Source organism: Dipodomys merriami, unplaced genomic scaffold (assembly GCF_024711535.1).
Source record: "Dipodomys merriami isolate MVZ:Mamm:240054 unplaced genomic scaffold, mDipMer1.0.p SCAF_2, whole genome shotgun sequence".
Classification (NCBI taxonomy): Eukaryota; Metazoa; Chordata; class Mammalia; order Rodentia; family Heteromyidae; genus Dipodomys; species Dipodomys merriami.
In genome coordinates this window covers 11,389,951-11,411,497 of record NW_027203381.1, presented here as the reverse complement: position 1 = coordinate 11,411,497, position 21,547 = coordinate 11,389,951, and the positions used below count along the sequence as shown (strand labels likewise).

Below are 21,547 nucleotides of genomic sequence, written 5' to 3'. Positions count from 1 at the left end.
GACTGGAAGGACTTGAAGAACCCTTGGGGCTGTCCTTTCCTTACTTTCCTAAAAGCTCCTATTCCATGAATCGTGGAAAAGGAGAACAGCAGAAAGACACATCTTTGTGTTAATAAGGATGGTCTTCCTCCTCCCTTCCCCCATGGCTGTGCTGGTAGAGGGGTTTGAACCTAGGGGCCTCATGCTCTCTTGCTTATCCTTCTAGGCTGATGCTTTATCACGTCATCCAGACTCTCTCCATTTCCCTCTAGGGCTGTTCTTCTTCTGTTTATTTTTGTTTTGGCTGAGCCCTGGGCTTGAACTCAGGAACCTGGGTGGTGTTCCTGAGTTTTTCCCTTCCTGTTGGTTGTGGGATTTGAACTCAAGACGTGGCCACTGCCCCTGAGCTTTTTTGCTCAAGACTAGTGCTCTTCCACTTTGAGCCACAGCGCCACTTCCAGTTTAATTGGAAATAAGAGTCTCATGGACTTTCTTGCCCAGGTTGGCTTTGTACTGCGGATCTTCAGATCTCAGCCTCCTGAGTTGCTAGAGTTGTATGGACGTGAACTATTGGCACATTAAAAAAAAATCACTGAGTAGTATTCCACTGTATGGATGTACCACAATTTGTTTATCTGCTTACTGGTTGAAAGACTTTAGGGTTGTTCCCCTTTCTTGTTGCTTGTGATGAAAGTTCCTAGTGCAGGTCTTCACTTCTCTGGGAAAATAGGGCACTTGCCAGGTCCTATGGTCTGTACATGGGAATGAGAAGTTTGAATGAAACAAACTGAGCTCATTGTAACAGCGTGGAATGATGTGACTTTGGCACACCCGTGAACACTGTCGACACTGAGGGATGATCATGATAATACAGCTCTTTAATGGGATGACATGCTTTATAGCCCTGAACTAATCGGAATTAGCCAAAATGGAAACAAAAACCTGCAAGTTGTAAAATATCCTTTATTTCCTCCAGCTATTTTTAATGTCTTCAGAACCATTTGGCTGTTTAAGTTTTCACATTTGTCTTCAGGTTCAGTTAAACAGCACCCAATAATAGAGCTGAAATTTTGGAAAGTGATACCGGAGATCTTTGTTGAAATAAATCATAGTTGTGTGTAAATAACCTCTTCATTATAGTTTGATTTATTGACTGCCAAAATATTGGTGACACTCTACTTACTCTTTGAAGTTCTTATTCAGCTTTACTACCTTGTAAGGGAGTAAATATAGCAAAGCAACTAAAATAGGGGCACTGGAGTTTGCAAGCAGATTATTAGTATTGAAAAGGATAAAATAGCTGGGGGCTGGGGGTTCACACCTGTAATCTTAGCTACTCAGGAAGCTGAGATCTGAGGATGGTGGTTCAAAGCCAGTCCAGGCAGGAGAGACTGTGAGACTTTTATCTCCAATTAACCACCAGAAAACCAGAAGTGAAGCTGTGGCTCAAGTGGTAGAGTGCTAGTCTTGAGCAAAAAAGCACAGTGCCCATGCCCTGAGTTCAAGCTACAGGACTGGAGCGCGCGCGTGCGTGCATGTGCGCACACACACACACACACACACACACACACATACACACACACACATGAAAGGATAAAATAGCTTTCAGGATGGGAGAGAACCAGTAGGCAGAGGTCATGGTGGAGGACAGTGGTGAGCTGGGTTAATTCAGGGGTTCTTTCAGCTGTTCACTCCATACTTATTGTTTCCTGAGCCCCTGGCATTGTGTTAGTTAGGTCCTGTGAATGCACAAGGCAAAGGAAACCAGAGAGAAAAATCCAGTGGGAAGTAGACTAGAGAAGCTATGAGAGGAATGCAAATGGCCTTATAATGCCAAGGGTCGCAAGGGGAGCCCCTGAAGAAGTGGCCTCTGAGCCAAACCTGGAAAGCCCTGAGTGAGAATGTAAGGCATGGTGCCCGGCAGGCCACCCAGGCTGAGGGGAGAGAGCGTGCAGGGCTGGAGTAGGGGTGTGAAGGCACAGAGAACATGTAAGAAGCCAGGTTGGTACCTCTGGGCGTCAGGCAAGGCCAAACTGCTGCAGGTCTTAGTACACTGCAGTGTGAACTTCTGTGGCCAGCATTGGCAGAAGGACTTGCCTGTCACCACAAAGGTCCCGTGGCAGTCTCTGGGTGGGAGTGGGGGGGTAGGGGGGTGGCATGGTGGCAGGGAGGATGAGTGTGTTCCCTGTAACAGTTCAGAGGAGAAAACCTGAAGGATATGTGGCTGTGGGGTTGGAACAGTAGGTAGTGGTTGGGCAGAGGGCCAGGTGTTGATAGGGTACTCGTGAGTGGCCATCTGGGTCCCTTGGTTCTTTCTGTCTTGATGGCAAACCAGGAGAGATTTGGGAATGGTCTGGGAGGGGAGGTCAGGTTTGGGCTCAGTGGCTCAGTCTGGACATTAGGAGGGTGTTTAGGCTGACGGTCTAGATTGGGAGGCCAGAACTGTCACTTTCCTCCACAGGACATGTTCCAAAAATACCATTGGGCATCTGAAATGGTTCAGGGTACATAGTACTGAGAGCTCAGTGTGCACAGTACTAAGTAGATAGTACATAGTACTGAGCTCTGTATATTGTTTTCTGTACATGCCTACCTGTGATAATATGTATGTTAGATACAGTATGAGAATAACAATAGCTAGTACTAGAACAGAACAATTATAACACTATAGTTATTTGAAACTTACAACTCATTTCTGGAAGTTTCCACTTACCTTTTCTAACTGCTGTTGATCCCAGGGGAACTGGAAAATGAAGTCACAGATAAGAGGAGACTGCCTTAGTATAGAACTGAGGGGTGAGAAGAAGAAAGGCTAAAAAGGATTGAGTTAGGGGTCCTGGGAGGTAATGGTTTACATAGTGAAAGCCTATTAATAAGGAGGGAACTTAAAATGTATGCACCAGAGATTGTGGGAGGGCAAAGGTTGTTAGTGATAGAGTGCTTGCTCCTACAGGATATGCTCTGGGTTTGGTCTGTCTGCAGACCCACATTTCCAGAAAGGTTGAAAATAGTGTCCAAAGCTAACACCTATAGACATGCAATGTGGGAGTGATCCTTTGCTGAGATCACACAATGTCAATGCGATGAGATGCGCACTCTACAGGTATCCCCTATGGTACCAGTAGGGAAACTGAGTCAGGGGCCTTGGCTAACATTTCCCAGATCATAAATGGTGATTGAGGAGGATTGGAAGTACGGGTCAGGTCACTTACCTAGGGGGTTCAGCACTAGGGCTAAGGGAAAGGGATGGACCCCGGGAGTTAGCAGGTGTCAAGCAACAGATACTAATAGTGCTCAGATGAGGTGAGGTCTGGTCCCTGGGCCTGTGTAATGGTGAGGTTTGAGGTACACCAAAAGAGGTTTGAGGTCCACCATCTTCATGTTTAGCCAGATCTCCCAGACTACCCTACAGAGGAGAATCTGCTGTTGGTAACAGAGCTCTAGCAATAGCATGTTGAAAAATTTATGAAAATCCCCCTTCCCCCTGCATTCCAATGTCAAGATTTGAACTCAAGAAGCTTACTTTGGGCTGGCTTTGAACCTCAGTCTTCTAGATCTCAGCTTCTTCAGTTTCTAGGGTTACTGGTATGAGCTACTGGCCTGTCAAGACTTTGAACAGTTTTCTAGAGCACTAGGGTACAGGCACAGAATAAAAGCAAGGATTCTTCCTTTTGTCTTATGTGCTCTTTGAAAAAGAGAAGAAAAGTGAAATACACTGGAAGTCATGCTGAGAAAAATCCAATAATAAATAAACACAGTTTAGGGAATTATTTGAATCATCTCTAGGCCAGAAGTTCTAAATTCTGGCTGTCTTAGACCTCAGGGGATGGAAGTAAATTTGGTTTAATCTATATCTGGAGACTGAAATAAGTAATTTTAGACAAACTGTAAGGGCTTTTTTTTTTTTTTTAAAACTGTCCCATGTATTCTCTACTGAGGAGCTTCTACTCAGTGGTTGTAGGCCCCCAAATGCCATTTTCATGTTGTTTTCTTTTCCATTATTACAACTTCATATAGTTAGAGCTTCTAAGCATTACGAATGACTTGTAGAGACCTAAAAACAATTTGATCGTACAGTTCTCAGTTCAGTCTTTTCTTTTTGGGATACAAACTTGTTTTTGAGGCTGATACTTAGGGTTAACAATGATTGTTGCTTTTATAATTTTCTTTTGAACAGGTTCCCCCCCCCCCCCCCAATCTGGAGATCTAAGTACTAAGAATTAGATTGTTGAAAACTTTTTTTTGCTCAAGGTTAGTGATCTAACACCTTGAACAACAGCTTTACTTCTGTTTTCTGGTAGTCAATTAATTGGAGATCGGAATCTCACAGACTTTCCTGCCCAGGCTGGCTTTGAACTCTGATCCTCAGATCTCAGCCTCTTGAGTAGCTAGGATTACAGACATGAGCCCCCAGTGCACGGTGGTTGAAAATTTCAATAGGTGGAAAGTTTAACCCAGCCTGGAGGTGTCTTATGCCTGTTATCCTAGCTACTCAGTAGGCTGAGATCTGAGAATCATGACTCAAAACCAATCTGGGCAGGACTGAGACTTTTTTTTTGGTAGGTCACAGGGCCTGAACTCAGGGCCTGGGTGTTGTATCTGAGCCTTTTTTGATCAAGGCTAGCACCCTATCACTTTTGAGTCTCAGCTCTACTTGTTTTCTGGGGGTGGTTAATTGGAGATAAGAGTCATGGATTTTCCTGCCCAGGCTGGTTTGGAACCATGATCTTTAGATCTCAGCTTCCTGAGTAGCTCGGATTACAGGTATGAGAGCTACCAGTGTCCCAGCTCTGTGAGACTCTTACTTCCAATTAACCACCAGAAAACTGGAAGTGGTGCTGTGGCTCAAAGTGATCGAGCTCTAGTCTTGAGTGAAAAAGCTCAGAGACAGTGCCTGACCCTGAGTTCAAGTCCCACTACTGGCCAAAAAAAAAAAAAAAAGTTCAACGCTCCTGTTTTAAAGTCTCACATAGCTGAAAATAATTCAGATCTTTGAAGTTATCACCTAATTTTCTAGAGTGAACCCAAATTGTAGGGAAAGGCTCATCAGGAAACCAGCAGCTGGTCAGGTAGTAAAATCCTGAAAGCAGCCAAACTCCTTATTCTGGACCATCCACCATGCTTTTTTCTCTGCCTTCCATTTAGTCTATGTGTTTTGATAATATATAATCTCACTCATGTTTATAATCCTGAATTCTTGGGTTAATCAAATTAAACCTCTCGTAAGCTGACCTTTAACAGTTGGACTGGTTTTCTATAGCAGGAAGGGAGAAGAGGTCTCAAATGGTGGTACTCAGCACATGGCTGACCCTGGGTGATAAGGCCATGAAGATGTGTAGGGCTGTGTCAGGTTCTTCATGACATGGTTCTGTGTGCTGACCCCTAGTGATACACATGTGTGCTCTGCCTGTTACTATTGTGACTGTGGCTCTAGCTGTGGGACCTGGAGCAAATGACTTACATTCCAAATCACGCTCTTCTTGCGGGTGGTTGTGAGGATTGAATGTATACACAGTGCTGTAAGTCTTTCATATAATTGTCGCTGTTATTCTGTGTTTCCTGGTCTCCTTGTTTAGGGAAAAGGACATTTTCTGTGCTGTTTGGGGGTGGTGGTGGTGGTGATGGTTGGTCTTGGATCTCCTCTCCAACCTCATTTCATTTGCAAGTAGATGTTTTTGACCATGAAAACACACAGTGTGTCACCTGCCTGTGTCCAAGGCTTCAGCTACAGTTTCCCTGTACCTGGATAAAAGTGGGTGAAATGGCTGGGTACTGGTGGCTCATGCCTTTAATCCTAGCTACTCAGAGGCCGAGATCTAGGGATTGTGGTTCAAAGCCAGCCCAAGGAGCAAAGTCCTTTAGACTTCTCCAGTTAGCCAACAAAAAAGCCAGAAGTGGAGTTGTGGCTCAAGTGATAGAATGATAGTCTTGAGCATAAAAGCCCAAGGACTGCCCAAGTTCAAACCCTAGGACCCAATCCTCCGCCCCCCCCCCCCCCCCAAGATGTGTGAAATGTAGGTAAAAGGGTAGTATACATGTTCCTACTTGGTTGTAGTTTCATTTGTAGTTGGACGTCTTGCTCAGATTTTCTAATTATAATCTTGTACCTCAACTTTCCTGCTCATGGAAATAGTCCAATTAGGGCTAAGGTCATGGTTCCAGAGAACCTTAAATTCAATCTCTAGCACCTTAGGGAGAAACAAAAATTTAAAAAAAGGCAGCCCAATCAATGATTGATCATGGTCAAGATTGTATATTGGGGGGCTGGGAAGGTGGCTCAGTGGTAGAGCGCTTGCCTTGTATGCATGAGGTCCTGGGTTCGATGCCTCAGCCCCACATAAGCAAAATAAAAAAGCTGGAAGTGGCACTGTGGCTCAAGTGGTAGAGCGCTAGCCTTGAGCGGAAAAGCTGAGGGACAGCGCCCAGACCCAGAGTTCAGGCCCCACAACAGGACCAAAAAAAAAAAAAAAAAAAGATTGTATATTGGTGTCACTTCTCTTGACCAAAGTTTAAAACAGAATCAAAGTTGGCTATGAAAATCTGCCAGGTTAGCAAATACCTTTTCTTTCATCCTACATTTATGTCCCAGTGACTGCACACTGGGATTTGGGTCTAAGGGAAAGTTGAGTGGAGATGGCATTGACAGATCCATGAAAAGGTATTTTATTTTGGGAATTGCTGTGTCCAGTAGCCACTGGCCACCTATGGCCACTGAGCTCTTGAAATTTTGCTTAGTAAGATGCACACTCAGTTTTGAAGACTTAATAAAGGGGATATGAAATATATGATTGTATATTGAACTGAAGATTTTGGTTAAATACAATTATTATTACTTTATTTATTTTTTGTCCATACTGGGCATTGTCCCTGAGCCTCTTTGTGCAAGACTAGCGCTCTACCACTTGAGTCACAGTGCTACTTCTGGCTTTTTTGAGTTGTTTAATGGAGATAAGAGTCTCACAGGGACTATTCTGCCTAGGCTGGCTTTGAACTGTGAGTCTCAGATCTCAACCTTCCAAGTAGCTAGGATAACAGGTGTGAGCCATTGGTGCCCAGCTTGTTACTATTTTTTTGATGTTAGGATTGAACACAGCTTGTTACTATTTTTTTGATATGAGGTTAGCACATTCTAAGCACATGTTCTACTGAGTTATGCCCCCAGCTTCATAATTAATCATTAAAATTTAATCATTCTCCTTTTTTTCCTCTAAATTATAATTTCTACAAAACTTAGAACTATAATTTTCATGTTTCTATTAGTGCTGGTCTGGAATGTTGGGTGGACATCTAAATAAGTCAAGCATGTATTTCTGTGTGCAGTAGTGTTCATATTTAGTGATGTTGTGGATCTCTCCCTTAGCTTAGATAAGGTAATAACTGTGTTCGAGAGCTAGGTGCTAGAGGCTCACACAATGGAATCTTAGTTACTCAGGAGACTGTGATCTGAGGATCACAGTTTGAAGCTATCCAGGACAGAAAAGTCCTTAAGACTCTTCCCTTCAGTTAACCACTACAGAGCCAGAAGTGGCGTCGGACTCAAGTGGTAGACACCAGCCTTGGGCAATGCTCAGATACTGAGCTTAAGTCCCAGTACGGGCACACAGAATCCGATTCATGAGAGGAAAGTGGGAGCAGTGGCCAGCTCTTGGTGAGAAATGGTGAAAAATGAGAGCCCACTATGAGTTGAAGGATGACTCAGCTACTTTGGGAAAACGGAGTTAGGGAAATGGGCTGCTTTTTGATTTCTGTGTTGTTAGGGCTCACAGCAAGCCAGACAACTGCATAGCCTTATGGTCTTGTGCCAGGGAGATTAAGGCTCGGAGAGGTTAGGAGTATGCCAGGAACAAAATTAATTTAACAACCAGGCCCTTCTAATCTGAGCTCTATCTTTATCATTCTCATGCCAGGAGCCAAGATGGATGAACTCTTCACAATGTAGAAAATGTGAATCTGAAGCTGGTGGCTCACGCCTGTAATCCTATCTACTCAAGAGGCTGAGATCTGAGGATCGAGGTGTGAAGCTAGCTTGGCAGTAAAGTCCATGATACTCTTAACCTCCAATAACCTACTCAGAGAAAGACAGAAGTGGTGATGTGGCTCAAGTGGTAGAGCACTAGCCTTGAGTACTGAGGCTCAGGGATAGCACCCAGACCCTTGAGTTTAAGCCCTAAGGACTGCCAAACAACAACAACAACCAAACAAAACACCCCCCACCCCTGTGTGAATCTGTGGGCTCTCTCTCTCTCTCTCTCTCTCCCTCTCCCTCCCTCTCTCTCTCTCTCTCTCTCTCTCTCTCTCTCTCTCTCTCTCTCTCTCTCTTTCTCTTTCTCTTTCTCTCTCTTCTCTCTGCCATTCCTGGGGCTTGAACTTGGCCTGGGCACTGTCCCTGAGCTTCTTTTACTCAAGGCTAGCATTCTACCACTTGAGCCACAGTGCCACTTCCAGCTTTTTCTGTGTATGTGGTAGTACTGAGGAATCGAACCCAGGGCTTCATGCATGCTAGGCAAGCACTCTACCACTAAAGCACCTTCCCAGCCCCAATATGTTCTCTATAAAAAATGATTCAGAATCACAAAACCAGCATCTTGTCTTTAGTATTTGCTCTGTAAATGCATGGCTCATACTGGGTGTCTGAGCAATGTATTGGGCAAAGGCACTGAAGGAAGGAAACGTGACCAAGTGACTGGAGGAACTTTTTAGAGCTAATGCTAAGGGTCCCTCATGGGATCTAAATGTACAGGCGAGGCCTCTGTGACGAAGGTGTGTATCTGCATCTGTGGTACCTGCACAGGTGCACATGGTGTATGACTGGGCCCGTTATAGTATGTATAGTATTTGGCAAAATGCTAGTCCGGTTTTCTGGTGAGTTTTAATTTTGGGGAAGATTAAACACATAGTTTAGCGTATGACAGCAATGAACAGGCTTTAATGGTTTTGATTTAGATGACTCAGAATTAAAACAGCATTTGTTCTCTGATCTTGAGCTGTTGGATATTGTTGACTCTGGTTGGGTTTTGAATTTAGCTGTCATGTCTGGTTACACAGGGCTCAGGTTTCAGGTCATTGAGGAGAGGAAAAACCTTGTCTGCATCTGTTTTGTTTCTTAGAAGACCTTGCTGGGCTGCCGGTCTCTACAGGCCACTTTAGGATGTGCTTGACCATGCTCTGTGTGTTATTGGCCTTCTGATGACATCTGTCTTCTTACTGTCTGCACGGGTGCATCAGTGTGTGCCTTACTTTCCTCCAGACCTCCTCTGTGCTACAGTCTTGCCCCTGAGCTTGCTTGCTTTTTGTTTTGGTCAATCATGGGGTTTGAACTCAAGGCCTGGGCACTGCCCCTGAGCTCATTTGCTCAAGGCTAGTATTTGACCACTTTTGAGCTACAGCTCTACTTCCAGTTTTCTGGTAGTTAATTGGAGCTAAGAGTCACGTGGATATCCCTGCTGGGGCTGGCTTTGAACCCTGATCCTCAGCTCTCAGCCTCTTCCTACTGTTTTTTGAGGCAAGGATTGTACTGTGTATCTCAGGCTGGGCTTGAACTTCCTGTGTGTACCAGGTTAATCTCAAACTCACATTTCCTCTTGACTTAGTCCCCTGAGTGTTGGCATTCAAAACATACATACTACTGCATCCAGCTGGATTTTTTTGGCCAATAGTCTACCACTGAGTTATGCCTCTAGCCTGGTTTTTGGTTGCATTTTGGAGACAGAGTCTCATAGACTCTGTGTGGGGGCTGGCTTTGAACTGCTTTCCTTCAGAGCTCAGCTTCCTGAGTAGTTATGAATTTTCAGACTTGGAAAGGGAAAAGCCAGTACTCAATTTATCTTACTCTGATTCCTGTGTTTCTGCCTGCTGCAGTGTGCTGTGGTTTAGAAGTGTCATTTCTGTAGCTGTGTGGTGGAGGCTCAAATGTCTTTGATGTTCAGAGCCACTGCTTTGAGGTCAACCAGTGTTTCTACTGTTGTCAAAACCCAGTGTGTTCCTTGCTTGCCTCAGGGCCCTGATGTGGCTGTGGCTCCTGAAAGCCCGTGCTATGCTAAGTAGCAGTTTCCCTATCTCACCAGACCTACCTATACCTGCTTGTGTGCATGTACCCTGTCTAAATACACAGAGCCTGTTTTTGGCAGTACTCACAGATATCCAGGTGAGATTTTGCTGTTGTTATTTTGCCTGTCTTGAACTCCGGACCTGGGCATTGCCCCTGAGACTTTTTGCTCAAGGCACTCTACCACTTGAGCCATACTTCCGCTTCTGGCTTTTAAAATAATTTTGATGGCATTAAAATTCAGCTTCTGAAGAAACCTTTCATTGCTGTCTTTCCTATTTGGTCGAGCATGTATGCTTGTTTTGTGTGTGTGTGTGTGTGTGTGTGTGTGTGTGTGTGTGTGTGTGTGTGTGTGTGCATATATATATATATAATCAACTTCAGGTTGATGTAGAATTGGCCTGCGTGTGTGTGTGTGTGTGTGTGTGTGTGTGTGTGTGTGTGTGTGTGTGTGTACATATATATATATATATATATAATCAACTTCAGGTTGATGTAGAATTGGCCTGTGGGGAAAAGCATGGAGTTCCAGTTGTCAGGGAAACAAATGGGCCAGGCAGTACTTTTCTTTAATCAAACTCCAAACTGAACCAGTTTCCTAGCTCTCAAAGAGTCATTACTTGACACTTACCTCCAGTATAAGCAAATATGGTGCTTTGTGAGATCTCCAGCATCTGGGAGGTCTGGGCACTTGGAGCAGAATTCACTCCATCAAAAGTTCAGAGGACTGTGAGAAAAGGAATCATGTGTGTGTGTGTGTGTATATATATATATATATATATTGTGTGTGTGTGTGTGTGTGTGTGTGTGTGTGTCCCAATACTTCCAAATTCCTAGTCTGTAGAAGCCAGCCTTCCTTTTTTTTTTTTTTTTTTTGATGGATAGTTTTAGTAACCAGAGATGCATGCCTGGGTAACAGCATTGGATGCTATTGGTTGTCTTTTTGTGTATCTCCTGGTCCTAGGGCTTATACTCAGGGCCTGGGTACTATCCCTGAACTTTTGTGCTAAAGGCTAGCTATCTAACACTTAAGCCACAGCTCCACTTGTGGCTTTCAGTTTTTGGTGATTAATTGGAGATGAGTCACCAACTGTCCTGCTCAGGCTGGCTTTGAACCTTGATTCTTAGACACCAGCCTCTGAGTAGCTAGGATTACAGGCTTGAGCCACCAGTGTCTTTGAAGCTTCTGGAAGATAGAAGAGAGACTTACTTGTGAGGAATTCTTGGAGATTTCATGCCTCTCTTCTTCCTCCTCCTCTTCCTCCTCCTCCTGCTCCTCCTGCTCTTCCTTCTTCATATAGCTGTGATTTTTGAAATGATGTAATTCATTCTCTTGATTTTTTTAAAAATCTGTTTTCTATCTACTCTAGGATGAAGGCTGATAGATGAGTTTATTTTAAATATCAGCAGTGGTAGACTGGGAATGATAACTATGGGGTACTCTTAGTCATTTTTTACAGATGCAAATACAGTATTTCTATAATCAAAAAAAAGGTTTTTAGTGAATTTGGCAGCTACACTTGATCTCAGTTGAAAGGTGGAGAAACGATTGGATTTACCATCTAGTGAGAATTAGCATGGTTTTGGTGTGGTTTTGGGGACTCAGAACTGTAGAGATAACTTGCAGGGAGCTATTTGTCTATGCTCTCCCCAGCTTGGAGGGAGAGGAGGATGGAATGGAGCAATGGAGCAATGGCTTGCCACCATACTGGGGACTGTGGATGACCCAGAGAAGCCAGTAGTGCATCATGATTTAGAATTCTGAGTTAGCACCCAATGCTGGTGGCTCATGCCTGTAATCCTAGCTACTCAGGAGGCTGAGATCTGAGGATCTCAGTGAGAAGCCAGCTCAGGCATAAAAGTATGTAAGATTATTAGCTCCACTTGAACTGTCAATAGGTTCAAAGTGGAGCAGTGGCTCTAATGATAGAGCACTGGTCTTGAGCAAAACAAAAAGCTCAGTGCAGCACCCAAGCCCCGAGTTCAAGCCCCAGGACCAGCCAGTACACATACAAAAAAGAATGCACTTGAGACATATTCACAGTGCAAACTTTTAAAATAAAGATGTCAGTGACTAACGATTAAAATATTTAAAAAAATAAAGGAAAACAAATGAGAAGGAACAGGAAAGGTTGCTTCTGGTGGCCACAATGTAGGAACAGGCTTCTGAGCAGAATTTAGGACTTAGGTGCAGACATTTTAAAGGCTTAATCAGGTGACAAAGGGAAATTATTTTAAAGTTCTTTCTGTGCGCAAAATACTACTTCTAATTTAAGAAATCTATAATTTGCTTCAAACTAAAATTGTAGAGGTGATGTGAAAAGCATGAGTTGCCAGGCACTGGTGGCTCACGCCTGTAGTCCTAGCTACTCATGAGGCTGAGATCTGAGGATCACGGTTCAAAGCCAGCCCGGGCAAGAAAGACCGTGAGACTCCTATCTCCAATAAACCACCAGAAAACCAGAAGTGGTGCTGTAGCTCAAGTGGTAGAGCGCTCACCTTGAGCTGAAGAGCTGAGGGACAACGCCCAGGCCCAGAGTTCAAGCCCCACGACCGACAAAAAATAAAAATTAAAAAAAAAAAAAAAAGCATGAGTATTATAAAACACCAAAAGCATCCTTTTACAGAGTAGACAAGGTTACTTTTAAGCATTTTACTCTTTTGTTACTAGTATTTACATGAAAAGGTAGTGTCTTAAGACATTTTGGAATTTACCAAATGTGATTTATTAAGAGAAAGGCAGTTTGTATCTAACAGTGAAGATATTTAGCCTAGTCCACTTTAAGCAGTCTAAATGCATTTGCTGAGGTTAATGGAGACAGACTTTGCTTAGACCATTCAATCTTTGTATAAATTCATTAGTACACTGCTAGCACAAGGGTATCCTATCTAGTGGGAAATGGAGCTTATACAAAAGTGTCTTGACACAATTGTCCTGACTGATGGTTTTGACTTTCCCTAATTTTGTAGTAAATTGAAACTTGGACCTGTTTCTTTTTTTGTATAGATAGGAGTTTGAAAAATGCAAAACTTATCTATCCATCTATTCATGTATCTGTGCATACATCCAGATGAGCTTTTTTGAGGGGTACTGAGGATGGAGCCTCATGCATGCTAGGTTAACTCTCACAGAGGTTTATCTTCAACCCATATAAGGGGGAAATGTTATATTTAGTTTTTTTTTTTTTTAATCAGTCCTGGGGCTAGTACTTGGGGCCTGGGCATTGCCCCTGAGCTTCATTTACTCAAGGCTAGCACTCTACCACTTGAGCCCCAATGCTACTTCTGGCTTTTTCTGTTTATGTGGTTCTGAGGACTTGAACTTCATGCATGTTAGGTAAGCACTCTACCACTTTACCACTTCCCAGCCCTATATTTAATATTTTATGTAAAGAAATTTTTCTTTAAATAGAGTAAAAGCTCAAAATACTGTGACAGTTCTCCCCTGCCTTTTTCTAAATAAAAGGTAAAAGGTGTCGTGTGCTCTTTATAAGCCTTTCTGTGAATCTTACATTAAAAATATGACCTAGTTTTTTCCTTGATGGTCTTTTTTCATTGTTCCAGGTCAGTAGTTTATAGTGACTCTGCCTTTTAATGACAGCACAGTCAAAATCATAAAATAGATTGTACCAAAGACATCATAGATGTCTCTAACACTTCTGAAGTGTATACTGAAAAGTGGTTAAAATGGAGCTGGAGATGTAGCTCAGTGGTAGAGCACTTGCCTGGCATGTATGAGTCCTAGGGTTCCATTTCCAGGACCACAAAAACTAAACCAAACCAGATGGTTGAAATGGTGAATTTTATGTTATATATTTTACCAAATTTTTTAAAAGAAATTGAGTAACTGATATAGTCATTTGTATAGCATAATCATTTTCTTATTGGTAAACATTTATATAATTTCTAACGTTTTACCTATGGTTTACAAACAACTGTTCCCCAAGTTCTTTTTTTTTTTTAATTGATTTATTTTTGTCAGTCGTGGGGCTGGAACTCTGGGCCTAGGCTGTCCCTCAGCTCTTCAGCTCAAGGCTAGCATTCTACCACTTTAGCTACAGCGCCACTTCTGGTTTTGTGAGTGGTTTATTGGAGATAGGAGTCTCACAGACTTTCCTGCCCCGCTGGGGCTGGCTTTGAACCGCAGTCCTCAGATCTCAGCCTCCTGAGCCACTGGTGCCTGACCCAAGTTCTTTATTGCACATATGCCCTTGAATTGAACAGACCTTCCTTTTTTGGTTTACAACCTTGTTCCTGTACCCTAAAATCAATGACATGTCATCCTGTTGTAGCAGATAGAATCCTTGCTCATTTTTCTTTGGGAGTAATTATAGAAAGTGCTTTTTTTTTTCTTGTCTAGATTTTTTTTTTTTTTTTTTTGGGTCCGGTCGTGGGGTCTGAACCCTGGGCCTGGGCACTGTCCCTCAGCCCTTCAGCTTAAGGCTAGTGCTCTACCACTTGAGCCACAGCGCCACTTCCAGCTTTTTCTGCTTATGTGGTGCTGAGGAATCGAACCTAGGGTTTCATGCATGCAAGGCAAGCACTCTACCACTGAGCTACCTTCCTAGCCCTCTGTCTAGATTTTAAGAATTTGGGTTGGCGCTAGTGGCTCTTGTTCATAATCCTAGCTTCTCAGGAGGCTGAGATATGAAAGATCATGGTTTGAGGCCAGCCTGGGCAGAACATTCATGAGACTGTATCTCTAAAATAAGCAGCAAAAAGCAGTGCTAGAGGCATGAGTCAAATAATAAAACCACTAGCCAAGCAAACAAGGTGATTGAGCTTGAGTTCAAATCTAAGCACCTCCAAAAAATAAACATTATCAGGTGTGGGAAGCTGTTGGAGAGAAACCACCCCATAGCAATCTCCTGGGTTGAGGATTTTCTTTCAGTAAACTCAATGGATACCTGGGTAAGTCCTGTGTACTTTTTTTTACTGATCCTATGCCAGTTCCCTATGGCTATGCACAGCTCATGTCTAAACCAGGTGGGTGACCTGGTTTTCAAAGGCTCCGGCAGGTGAAATGAAGGACAGGACATCCACCCCCCAGGTGGGGGGAGGTACACACACATACACACACACACGCACACGCACACACACGCATGTACGCACCCGCACACATGCACGCACGTGCACACACACACGGTCAGATAACCAGCTAGGTCAGGTGACTTATTTCCTGTTACAGTAGGGCCAGGGGCCTTAGGCAAGGGCAGATGCCAGCCCTCTCATGCAGTGACCTTGTATTTAGCAAAATCTGAATTCTGAGTTTTGAGTTTTTCTTGCAGATTTATCCTATAGAAGTTTGGAGGGCACTGTTCCTTTTAAATTTACATTCTCTTTTCTACAGAGAAATACTGGGCAGGTATTTTTGGAAGCTTTGTATATTCCATAAGTAGATAGACTGCTGTTTAGAACCTTCATCTCGTGGCAAGTCAGCACAATTCTATTTTTGAACTCTTGAGCAAGAAAAAGAAAACATGGGTCATGTGGGTTGAGCAGAGTTGCTTAATTTGGATGTGGTTTGCTGCAGATTCGAGCACCTGCCACTCATGTGCTTGAGGGCAGGTGGGATGGTCTGATGGGGAGAACGAATGGAACTGTGCCCTGCAGAGCCCTTGCCTTCCACCTGGGCTGCCACATGAGGCCACAGACCAAAACAGAAACCACCTTGCCTGACTCCTGCTCTCACCGCAGCCGCTGTCACAGAGGCCTGGCCAGGATTGCTGGTTGTGGTTAGGGGGTACTTCTCCGTGGTGGCCCTGTGGGTGTTGGGGGCTAGCAGTCCTGGGGGCTGTGGTGGGTGCTTCCTGGGGAAGTGACTAAGGCACTGGCTCTGAAGCCCCTCTATTCCCAGTAGCCCTGCGGCAGGCCAGGGTGGTAGAAATAATATGTAAATGGCTTTTCTTAAGCATGGCCTGAAATGAAAGGAGTCTGACACACACAGTCTTTCGTTCTGCTACTGCTGTGCTTTCAAAAATTCCTTCCTCTATGCTGTTCTAGTTCTCAGTCTAGAGAAAATAACTTGATATGTTTCTTTTTTTTTTTTTTTCTTTCGGTTGTGGGGCTTGAACTCTGGGCCTAAGTGCTGTCCCTCAGCTCTTCAACTCAAGGCAAGTGCTCTACCTCTTGAGCTACAGCACCACTTCTGGTTTTCTGGTGGTTTATTGGAGAAAAGAGTTTCATGGACTTTCCTGCCTGGGCTGGCTTTGAACTGTGATCCTCAGGTCTCAGCCTCCTGAGTAGCTAGCATTACAGGAGTGAGCCATGGCGCCTGGCTTAATATGTTTCTCTAAAGAATTTTCTAGGATTATAGTCCATTATAAATGATAAGATTTAGAATTAAAAAAATCAACTTACTTGAGTAATAAAATATACCTTCCATTAAGAGTTTTATATAAGCCAGTCCCTAGGTAGCTTATTAATACAGGAAGACAGGAGAATATAATCATAAGATTGAATGCATATGAATATAAAACTAGGAAAATTGAGGGGCATTGGGTTGGGAGATGGGGACAATGATCATCTAGATGCATTGTTGTTTTTTTTTAATTTTTGTTTTTTGTTTTTTGTCAGCCATGTGGCTGAACTTTGGGCCTGGGCGCTGTCCCTCAGCTCTTCAGCTCAAGGCTAGAGCTCTACCACTTGAGCCACAGCGCCACTTCTGGCTTTTTCTGGTGCTGAGGAATCAAATCCAGGGCCTCATGCATGCAAGGCAAGCACTCTACCACTGAGCCACCTTCCCAACCCTAGGTACATTGTTTTACTTTATCTCATTTTATAATACAAAGCAGCTTTATTAGGAAGATAATAATGATGGCATGCCAAAAACAATAATGATGGTATACTAACTCGTACCTCTGGATTGGCTAAGGAAGGATCTGAAAATTCCCCTTTTAATGTCTTCCAAGATTTGGACTACATTTATATGTACTCTGTTCTTTCTTCAGACCTGGAAAAAATAGCCACATGTTTTAGTAAGTCATGATTCTTCCCTTTGCCATGTACAGAAGTTCTGGTGATACTTCTGACACTTCTTTTCCTCTTTTACCCTAGCCAGCTTTAGTGGGTTCAGCTTTATGGGTTTTAGAGCTAGGCCAGAGGAGGTATGGCCTTGTGAATTTTTCTCCATTGGAAATTGGTTATTTCATTATCATATTGATAATGGCATTGCCTGAAAATGCCTTGTATCATTCTTTTTATCTTTCAGTGTTTTTTCTCTTTTTTCTCTCTTTGTTTCCGGGCTGGGATGGAAGCCAGTGCTTTGTGCATACTAGGCAAGTGCTTCACTGCACCACACCCCAGGGAAAGCTGCCTGTCTCATTCTGTCCTTCTGATCACCCTTCCTTGTTGTTGAATTTGCCATTTTCCTTTTCATCTAGCATGCTGCCACGTACCACCTTTGGCCAGTATGCTCTCTTTCCTAAGGATGATGAGCTTCTGGTTCATTCTTTCCTGGATTTGCATTTTGGAAGATTTCTTTTAGGCTAAGATCCTAGGAAAGTTAGGGGATAAAAATGAGAATACAGGAAGTAGAGCTATGGCTCAAATAGAGCCCTAGCCTTGACCTGAAGAGCTGAGGGACAGTGTTTAGGCCCAGAGTTCAAGCTCCACAACTGACAAAAAAAAAAAAAAAAATAGTTTTTTAGCTGGGCGCTGGTGGCTCACACCTGTAATCCTAGCTACTCTGGAGGCTGTGATCTGAGGATCATGGTTCAAAGCCAGCTCCAGCAGAAAAGTCTGTGAGACTCTTATCTCCAATTAACCACCAGAAAACCAGAAGTGGCGCTGTGGCTCAAGTGGTAGAGCACTAGCCTTGAGCTGAAGAGCTGAGGGACAGCATCCAGGCCCAGAGTTCAAGCCCCATGACCGACAAAAAAAAAAGGGACTCCATCAGTATGTAGTGACACAAAGGCAAGTGTAGTGTACTGTGAAATCCATAGCAGATGGTATCTTTTTTTTTTCCAGTCCTGGGGCTAAAACTTAGGGCCTGGGCACTGTCCCTGAGCTTCTTTTGCTCAAGGCTAGTGCTCTACCACTTGAGCCACAGTGCCACTTATGGCTTTTTCTGCTTATGTGGTACTGAGGAATTGAACCCAGGGCTTCATGCATTCTAGGCAAGTACTCTACTACTAAGCCACATTCCCAGCCCTCAGATGGTGTCTTGATGGATGAGTGATAGAAGTTGTTCCTGGGCACATGGTAGACATCAAGGTTATGATTTTTCATACTGCTGAGGATCAAAACCAGGATCTTGCACATACTTGACAAGTACTGTCCCATTGAGCTCCACCTGCAGCCATAAAGGTTGTGATTTAAGAACCTGAATAAGTTATTTTAATGTCTCTGTTCCCTCCTGTTCTCTAACCCTTCATTTTACCCTGTGAGTTAAAAATATATGTTCAGGATTTTAAAGCAAATGGGTGAAATTCAACACTGTATGTGTTAAAGGTTATTTTTTGAAGTGTTCTTGCTTTTGCCAGAATTCGTGAAGGCATATCTCTTGGGATTCTTACTTTGCCTTAAAAACAGCTTGGAAATACCAGAATCTGAATATAAAAGGGTAGTCTTTATTTTTTAAGTGTACATTAACTATACAGTGAGGATTTCGTTGTTCCTAAAAGAGTACTTTTGAACAACTGTGTATGTTTGAGTTGACATAGAAGCATGTCTGTCGCTGTGATGAGAGTGCACAGGTATGCACTTCATGTATGTGAAGCTTAGGGTGTTCAAGTGCTGGTGTGTGTATTTATGATCGTGTGTGTTTAGAGATCTCTTTCCCAAATGGTACCAGTTTCTGTCTGGTGAGTTGGCCTCTCCAAGGCTTTTGCCTTCTGCTGCTGAACTTGTGGGTCTCAAAGTTTAGGAAAAGAACATGTGTTACTCTTGTAATATAACTCAGGAGTTAAAGAAAGGTGCATTTGAACATGGCAAAGTTGGGCTCTGGTAGTTCATGCCTGTAATCCAAGCTACTCAGGAGGCTAAGATCTGAGGATTGTGGTTTGAGGTTAGCCCAAGTAACAAATCTATACTATTTCTTTTCTTTCTTTTTGTTTTTGTTCCCCCCTCCACCCCGGTTGTGGGATTTGAACTCAAGGCCTAGGTGCTATCCCTGAGCTTTTTCAATCAAGGGCTAGCACTCTACCACTTTGAGCCACAGGGCTACTTCCAGTTTTCTGGGGATTAATTGGAGATAAGGGTCTCATGATTCCTGCTCCAGCTGGCTTTGAACTGTGATCCTCAGATCTCAGCCTCCTGGGTAGCTAGGATTACATTTAGGCACTCCTGGTGCCCAGCTTCAACTTGAGTTGAAGCTTCTATTTTGAGTATCTATAAAGGGTTTTATGCTTCTATAAGAAGCTGAGAGAGTGGTGATTAGTTGTGTGTAGATTGCTTGAGTGATTCCTCCATTTTCAGATTCTTCAGGAAAGCCAAGAAAACAGTCATTGGGTTTACTGTGGCATTTTCCTATCCCGACTTTAATGTTGTTGGTAGTGAGGTAGAAGAACCATTTTCCAAATGCCCACCACTTAGTGGAGGAAGAGATGCTCTGCTAGCCATTTCTGTCCTAGAACAGGTTGATGGCTGTCTGCCCTCATTTATCCACCATTGTTTCACACTTGCACATAGATGCATGCAGATGTGATTTTCTTCTTGCCATTGAAAACTGAAAGACTCTGTCTAGGAAGGGCTTAAATAACTGATACTACTCTTATTAATGTATTCCTTTGAGCTGTGGCTCATCCTGGGATTAAGGTGCTGGCTGTGTGCATCTTGACCTTCTTCTTCCTTAAGGAAGTGATCATCATTTGCTTTTCCTGCAGCTTGATTTCCTCTTCCACTTTTTATTATACACAGAACTGTCCTTGACATTACAGAGTTCCTTGCATTTTATTTTATTTTATTTTTTGTCGGTTGTGGGGCTTGAACTCTGGGCCTGGGCTCTGTCCCTCAGCTCTTCAGCTCAAGGCCAGCGCTCTACCACTTGAGCTACTTCTGGTTTTCTGGTGGTTCATTGGAGATAGGAGTCTCACGGTCTTTCCTGCCAGGGCTGGCTTTGAACCGTGATCCTCAGATCTCAGCCTCCTGAGTAGCTAGGATTACAGGCGTGAGCCACCAGCGCCTGGCGTTCCTTGCATTTTAATAGCATTTACCTGCCAAGTTTTTTTTTTTTTTTTTCCACCTAGATAGTTTGACACTTTTGTCTAGATTTGTATTGTTTCTGACCTTGGGGAGTTTGTAATTTTTTTTTTTTTTGTCCTCCCAGTACCAGGGCTTGAACTCAGTGCTTGCTTAACTTGCTTGGTTATGTCTAGTGCTATACCACTTGAGTCATACCTCCAGTTTGGCTTTTTTTTGTTGTTTTGGTTCTGATACTGATTGGGGCTTAGATTCAGAGCCTCACACTTTCACTTGGCTTTTTTAAAATCAAGGCTGGTGCTCTACCACTTGAGCCACACCTCTGCTTTTGTCTTTTTGCTGGTTATATCATAGACTTTTCTTGCCCAGGCTGGGTTTGAACCTTGATCCTCAGCTCTCAGCCTCCTGGGTAGCTAGGATTACAAGTGTGAACTATCAGTGCCTGACCAGCCCAGGCTCCCCTGCGCCGCCCCCCCCCCTCCCCCGATTATTTTGGAGATAAAGTCTTAAAAACTTTTCTTCTCAGACTGGCTTTGAACTGCAGTCTTTTAAATCTCAGCCTTTTGGGTAACTAGGATTACAGATGTGAGTCACTAACCTTAATTTACAGTTTGTGGTCTTTTAAGTATGTGGAACTCAGAAAAGTTAGCAAGTTAAATCTTCTAGGAATGAACAAAGAAAACTGCCAAAATTTACACCACACTGCTATGATACCAGGCCATTGGCAGAGACTTCTGCTGAGCTTTTCTCTGTAAGTTCTTGCTACAGCTTAAACTACCTTGGCTTGCTCAGCTTGGATTGTCCACCAGGGAGCCAATCACAGAAGGCATCAGTGGCCCTATACTGAGCAGTAGCCAGGTCATTGGCCTGGCTGGCTGAGCACTGCATTTGGCAGTAAACCAGCAGACCCATTTCTTGAAGATAGTATTTCCCAAGGCACAGGCAAGGCCCTGTGATGCTCGTAGGGGTGAAAGGGTGTGGAGATTAGATCCTGGTGAACAATTTATTCTCTAGACCTTCTTTTGCCAAGTTGAAGGGGGGAAAAAGCACATTAATACATTATAGATCACATAAGAGACTGAAAATGGGGAAGTATTGTGGTAAAGAACCGGTTTAAACTTTGTTTAGCTACTTGACCTTTGACTCTTCTTTAATATCTGAACATGAATATGCCGGTGCTTGTGTGTGTGGAGTAGAGGTGGCTTTCTTTCCCTGTACGCAGGGCTCTGTTCTCATGTTAGAAGTGGCTGGGGTGTTGTATAGGGGCGTCATGAAGGCAAAATTTATTTTTGCAGAAAGGTGCCCTATCAGCCAAGCAAGCACACAGAGCCGGCGTGCTGCTCTCTATTTCTAACACAGAGACTCTGCTTCTCTGCTCAAACT

At 43.5% G+C, this 21,547-nt stretch overlaps 1 protein-coding gene and 1 non-coding gene across 14 annotated transcripts in view; one reads left to right on the top strand and one right to left on the bottom strand.

Moving 5' to 3' along the window:
* Znf532 (zinc finger protein 532) overlaps positions 1-21,547 on the top strand; it is a 105,907-nt gene that overhangs the window by 5,737 nt on the left and 78,623 nt on the right. The gene's annotated exons all lie outside the window — the stretch shown is intronic.
* Positions 17,046-17,161, bottom strand: LOC138832668 (small nucleolar RNA SNORD22). Its single transcript, XR_011373616.1, has one exon. It is a non-coding gene; the product is annotated as a small nucleolar RNA SNORD22 (small nucleolar RNA).